We start from the raw sequence: 6,000 nt of genomic DNA on the forward strand, positions 1-6,000 counted from the left end.
CGGGCCTCTACATGTGACCATGGATGATTAATTTTGTCCCGGAACGAGAGACATTCACATCAGTACCAGTATGGATAAGACTCTAATCCCTACTTTTAGATTATTGGCTGCCAGAATCCTTAAAATCCATAGGCAATAAATTAGGTCATTTTTTTAAAATATCAGATGTGACTCTACGAGGAAAATACACCTCCTTTGCCCGAATATGTGTAGAAATGGACCTATCTTGAGCACTTCTAGATGAAATCATTCTAGAAGTATATGATGAATAATGGGTGCAGGCGGTGGACTATGAACATGTCCCATGCAGATGTCGCAAATGTCATGAATACGGGCACCTCTTCAGAGACTTCCCATTAAACAAACTGGAGAACAACATTAAAACCAACATAGGCAAAGATCCTAAAGGCTTTACCAAGGTGGGAGGCAAAGGGAAAGGAGGGGAAAAGATCCAAAAGAAAACCAACGAGGATAGGCAACCAAATCATAACAGCTTCAAGATTTTAGAAGATGAAGGTGGGAACAATGGGACGAACTAGGTACTGGAGGATAATCCTGCAGAGAAGGAAAAAGATGATAGCATGGAGGATATACCTAAAAACAACAAACTAAAGGAGGATTTGACTAGCACTATGGAACATGACAAGGACCATGAGATGACCCCAAGCGAGGTTGGAACGGAGGACCATGATCTGCAGGAAATTCTTGAAAGGGAGAATCTCGATCTAGAAACATTCCTGGAGTAGGGAACCACCAAAGGGGTTGATTCTCTACCACAAGAGGAGTTTGACAGAGTGCAACAACTCTTCCTCTGGAGATCTCAAGCAAAGGGTTCTGGAGTCAAAAGAAACCATGATAGCCAAGAAAACAGAGGGGTAAAAATGATGGAGGTAACATCAGGACACTCTCCCAAGAACCCAGGCAGGAAAAGAGGAAGAAAAAGACAGAATGAACTGCTGACAGAGTGTGGGAAACTCATGATCAACTCAGGTAAGATGAAATATCTTACTAGTTACCCATTTACAAACCTTTCTTAATGAAGATCTCGACCTGGAATACTAGGGGTCTAGGAAGTAAAAGGAAGCAAAGAAATCTTAGCAATAGAATAAAAGAATAAAAACCAGATATGGTGTTTATCCAAGAAACAAAATGTTCAATAGATAAAATAAGAGAGATACATAGCAAATGGCTCATCAAGTATGACTATCTAGAAGTTAAAGTAGACAACATAGTAGGAGGGATTCTCACACTTTGGAACCCCCAGAAATTTGGAATCCTAGATGTTGAAGCATCCAGGAACTACCTCTCGACGGCGATTCAACCTTTGGGTGATAAGGAAGTCTATTTGATCACAAATGTCTATGGTCCTCAAAAACTTGAAGACAAACTCAGGCTTCTTATCTCACTAGAGGAGCTAAGAGAAAGACATCCAGTTATGCCCTGGATTCTGGGATGGGACTTTAATATGATTAGATCTCTTACAGAAAAAAAGGTGGGACCAGAACACTAGGCAGAGACTCCATTTCCTTCCAGAACTTCCTAAACGACATGAGGCTAGTGGATACGGATAAAAAAAATGGTACCTTCACCTGGAATAATAAGCGGGGAGGGGCTTCTCAAGTCGCCTCTAAACTAGATAGATTCATAATCTCTGAGGACCTCATTCTCACTGGCCTTGACTTGTCTACTTTAATCCTCCCTTTTGGAGGCTCGGATCACTGGCCTATCCAACTTGAAGCTTCTTTTATAGGCACTCTGAGGAATAGACCTTTTAGGTTTGAAAATTTTTAGCTAACCCACCCTGACTTTATCAACAATATTAGAAAATGGTGGGCGGAAGACATGCCCATTCAAGGAACTAATATGTTCCTACTGCATCACAGACTGAAAAACATCAAACTCGGGCTTAAAGATTGGAACAAAAATGAGTTTGGAAATATTTTGAAAGCCAAAAAAGAAGTTGAACAGAAACTACAGGGAATTAATCAGATCCTCATCACATATGGCTTTACCGAGGAAAGGAAAATACAAGCTAACTCCCTTCAACAGGAATGGGAAGACAAATGCCAGTAAGAGGAGATCTTCTGGAGACAGAAATTGAGAGTGCAATGGATTAAAGAAGGGGAAAGAAACAAAGTTTTTTCACAAGTCAACCATGGAGCACAGGTCTCATAACAGGATTTCAAAACTCTAAGACACTCAAGGAAAACAGCTCAGCACCCACAAAGAAATGGAATATGCTCTGGTACAACATTTCCAAAGCATAGCAGAGGAGCCTCTCATAGACAGATCACAATTTATCAACAACTTCACAAAGTTCATTCCAAAGCTTGTAACTAGAGAAGACAATTACAATCTTAACAGGCCAGTGACCGAAGAGGAGGTCAGCGAAGACATTAAAGAGATGCAAAATGGGAAAGCTCCAGGCTCAAATGGATTCAATGTATACTTATTCAAAGCATGCTGGGAAATAGTCAAACAAGATATCCTTGATGTGGTGGAGGACTCGAGGAAATCCAAAACTTTTTTGAGGGCACTTAATGCCTCTTTCATAACTTTGATTCCAAAGAAGGAAAAAGCTATGAAACCAGATAGATTCAGACCCATAACTTTATGCAATGTGGTGTACAAAATTATTTCCAAAGTAATTGCAAATAGACTCAATCCCCTTCTTCCAACTCTTGTGTCTGAGGAGCAAACTGGATATGTGGAAGGCAGGCAAATTCTAAATAACATCATTCAAGCTCACGAGGTGGTACATTCTCTCAAAAGCAATAAGAAAGCAGGTATGATCATACAACTTGACCTAGCGAAAGCTTATGATAAGCTAAGCTGGTCATACATTAGGGAAGTACTAAAAGCGTATGGCTTTGACCACAACTGGATAAGATGGGTAATGGCCCTTGTCACCACAGTTAGTTTTTCAATCCTGCTTAATGGCTCACCATCCAGAACCTTTAGGCCTTTGAGAGGCCTCAGATAAGGAGATCGGCTCTCCCCCTTCCTCTTTATTCAAGGTTTAGGAAATGCAATCAAATTAGCCAATGTAGAAGGAAAAATCTAGGGTCTCAAACTCACCTTGAATGGGGATGCCTTGACTCATCAACAATTTGTGGATGACACTATGTTGTAGGGTACACCCACGGTCAAGGAAGCTAAAGCTTTCAAACAAATCCTAAACAATTTTGCTATGGCTGCTGGTAGAGAGGTAGGCCTTACTAAATTAAAGATTTTCTTTTTTAACACTGACATTGCTATTCAGAGAAACCTCACCAGAATTATTGGCTTTCAAAGAGAACAGCTACCCTCCAAATATCTGGGAATACCTCTAATGGACAAACCTTTGGGCAAGGAAGTTTGGGAGCCACTAACTAATAAACTCCAAGACAAAGTCAAAAAATGGACAAGCAAATCTTTGAATTTAGCAAGACGGCTAGTGCTAACAAAAGTTATCCTACAAATTGTTCCCATCTTCATGTTTTCAGCTCTTCCTGCTCCTAAAGGAGTTTTGCAACACATCAGAAATATCCAAAGAGACTTTCTTTGGGGCAAAGGGGAAGAGAAAAAGAAATGGGCTTTGGTAGCATGGGATAAGCTCTGTAAACCTAAGACCCATGGAGGTTTGGGACTTCATGACCCTGAAACCCTAAGCAAATTTTTGGGGGCAAAACTATGGTGGAGATGGCTAAAGGAATCGGTAACCCCTTGGGCCAAGGTATGGAAATAGAAGTATGAAAATAATTGGCAAGAAATGGATCACATTCGAATGTCTAGGCTCATCAAGGGCTCCCACATTTGGAACAATGCATGGGAGAATAGATCCATTGTTCAAAAGCATAGTTTCTGGGAGATCAGAGATGGAAACCTAGCTTGGTTTTGGTAGGACAACTGGCATCAAGAGCTTAACCTGTTAAGAGAAGAACTAGCCAATCTCAAGAAGGACACTGACAGTAAAGGTTTACTCAGGGTAAGTGACTTCTGGGATCAGGCAAGGAACAAGGGAAAATGGAGAATATGGAAGGACCTGGCATATAGTGAAGAGACCCCTTTGAAGGCCCAGGCAGAAGCTCTTGCAGTGATCTTGGAACAGAGAAAGATTTTGACATCAACATCATCTGACCAACTGAGATGGGGAAGAAACAATGAAGGCAACTTCAACCTCAAAGAAGCCAAGAGAATGGCCCTAGGGCTTGACTTTCCAAACCCTGATAAGGTATGGAAGGACCTATGGCAGAACCCGCACTGGATGAAAATCAAACTATTCATGTGGTTGGTGCAACATAAAAAAATTCTGACTTGGGAAAACCTTCGGAAAAGAGGTGTAGCCGGTCCATCTAGATGCCAGTTATGTGAATTACAAGAAGAAACAATGGAACACCTACTCAACCTCTGCCCATTCACCTCTACCTTGTGGAATTGGGTGGCTTTAATCTTTAAACAAACGGATAGGGACAATTTCAGCATCACTGGCACTTTGAAGAATTGGAGGAAAACTTTCTCAGAAAATGAAATAATCAACAAAGCTTGGACTCTGGTTCTAGGCTTTTTAATCTGGGATGTCTAGAAAGAATGTAACAATAGGATTTTCAAGAACAGAATTGGCTCATCCTAGAGCATCATAGCTCAGATCATTAGACAACTCAAAGATATTGTGGGTACCCTTCTAAAGAAACCCCCCGAGAACCCACCTCAAGACCAGGATGCACAAATACTATTGCATTTGGGTCTCCAGTTGCCTTTCCCCCAAGGCATAAGCAAGATTGTAAGTCATACAACAGCGGATAAGGACTTCTGGCAACCTCCTCCTCATGGTTTTTTGAATTTTAATATAGATGGAGGTTCTAAAGGAAACCCTGGGGTGGCTAGTTATGGCGGAGTCATAAGAGATGAGCAGGGATACATAAAAATTATCTTTCATAGTCATTTTGGGAATGCCACTAATAATATGGAAAAACTCATGGCCTTAGAGCAATGCCTAGAAATCTTGATTGAATCAAATTTACATAATTCCATCACTGAAGTCGACTCTGAATTGATAATTAATTCGGTCAAGAAGATATGCAATGGCACAACACCAAAAAGAGTGTCGAAACACTGGCAGTTATTGCAGGTCTACCAACGTATACAATCCCACCTGAGAACCCTCAGAACCCTCAACTTTTTTCATGTGCACAGAATAGCTAACAGGTTAGCGGATCATCTGGCAAATGAAAAAGTACTTTGTTCAAAAAGCAATAGAAGGTATGCCTAGATGTCGACACCCTCAAGGAAATTGCACGAGGACTGTCACAGATAGGCTACCAAAGACGGGGAATACTTTCAGAGTATGAGAAATAAGCAGAGAGAAGACTAATGGAAATAGTAGAAAGTGGACTAATCACAGGGAAGAAGCAAGTGGTAAACAGCGGGCAGGTTGGCAAGCCGCTGACCAAAAATTTCCCTGAACTCCACCATCCTATGGATTTCGGGTGGAAAAATGCATGTAGGTTAATTCTTCAAACAGACCTGGAAAAATATAGAGCAGTGGCCTATTTACTCTTCAGGTCCGTAAGAAAAGATAAAATGTGGGCTAGCTGTTGAGATCTCTTTGGAACTCCGTCATCCTATGGATTTCAGGCGGAAAACTGCACAAAAGTTCATTCTTCAAACGGACCCAAAAAACTATTGTGCGGTGGCTTATTTACTCTTTGGGTCTGTAAGAAAAGTTAAAGAGTGGGCAAGTTGTCCAGATCTCTTTGGAACGCCTTCATCCTATGGATTTCAGGCGGAAAAACTGCACGAATGTTAATTCTTCAAACGGACCCGAAAAAGTATAGAGTGGTGGCTTATGTTTCTCTTCAGGTCCATAAGAAAAGATAAAGTGTGGGCAAGGTGTCGACCCGAAATCAGCTCACGATTGTTGGATCAACGAGGGTTGGATCGCACGGTCATCAGGTTAAAAAGATAACCGAAGGTTAAGGTTGATTCTTGGGTCACTTGTTGTAGTATTGCGGGCCTTCG

The sequence above is a fragment of the Pinus tabuliformis genome, chromosome J, assembly GCF_031772625.1.
Source record: "Pinus tabuliformis cultivar Carrire ecotype Pingquan chromosome J, CPIR1, whole genome shotgun sequence".
Lineage (NCBI taxonomy): Eukaryota > Viridiplantae > Streptophyta > Pinopsida > Pinales > Pinaceae > Pinus > Pinus tabuliformis.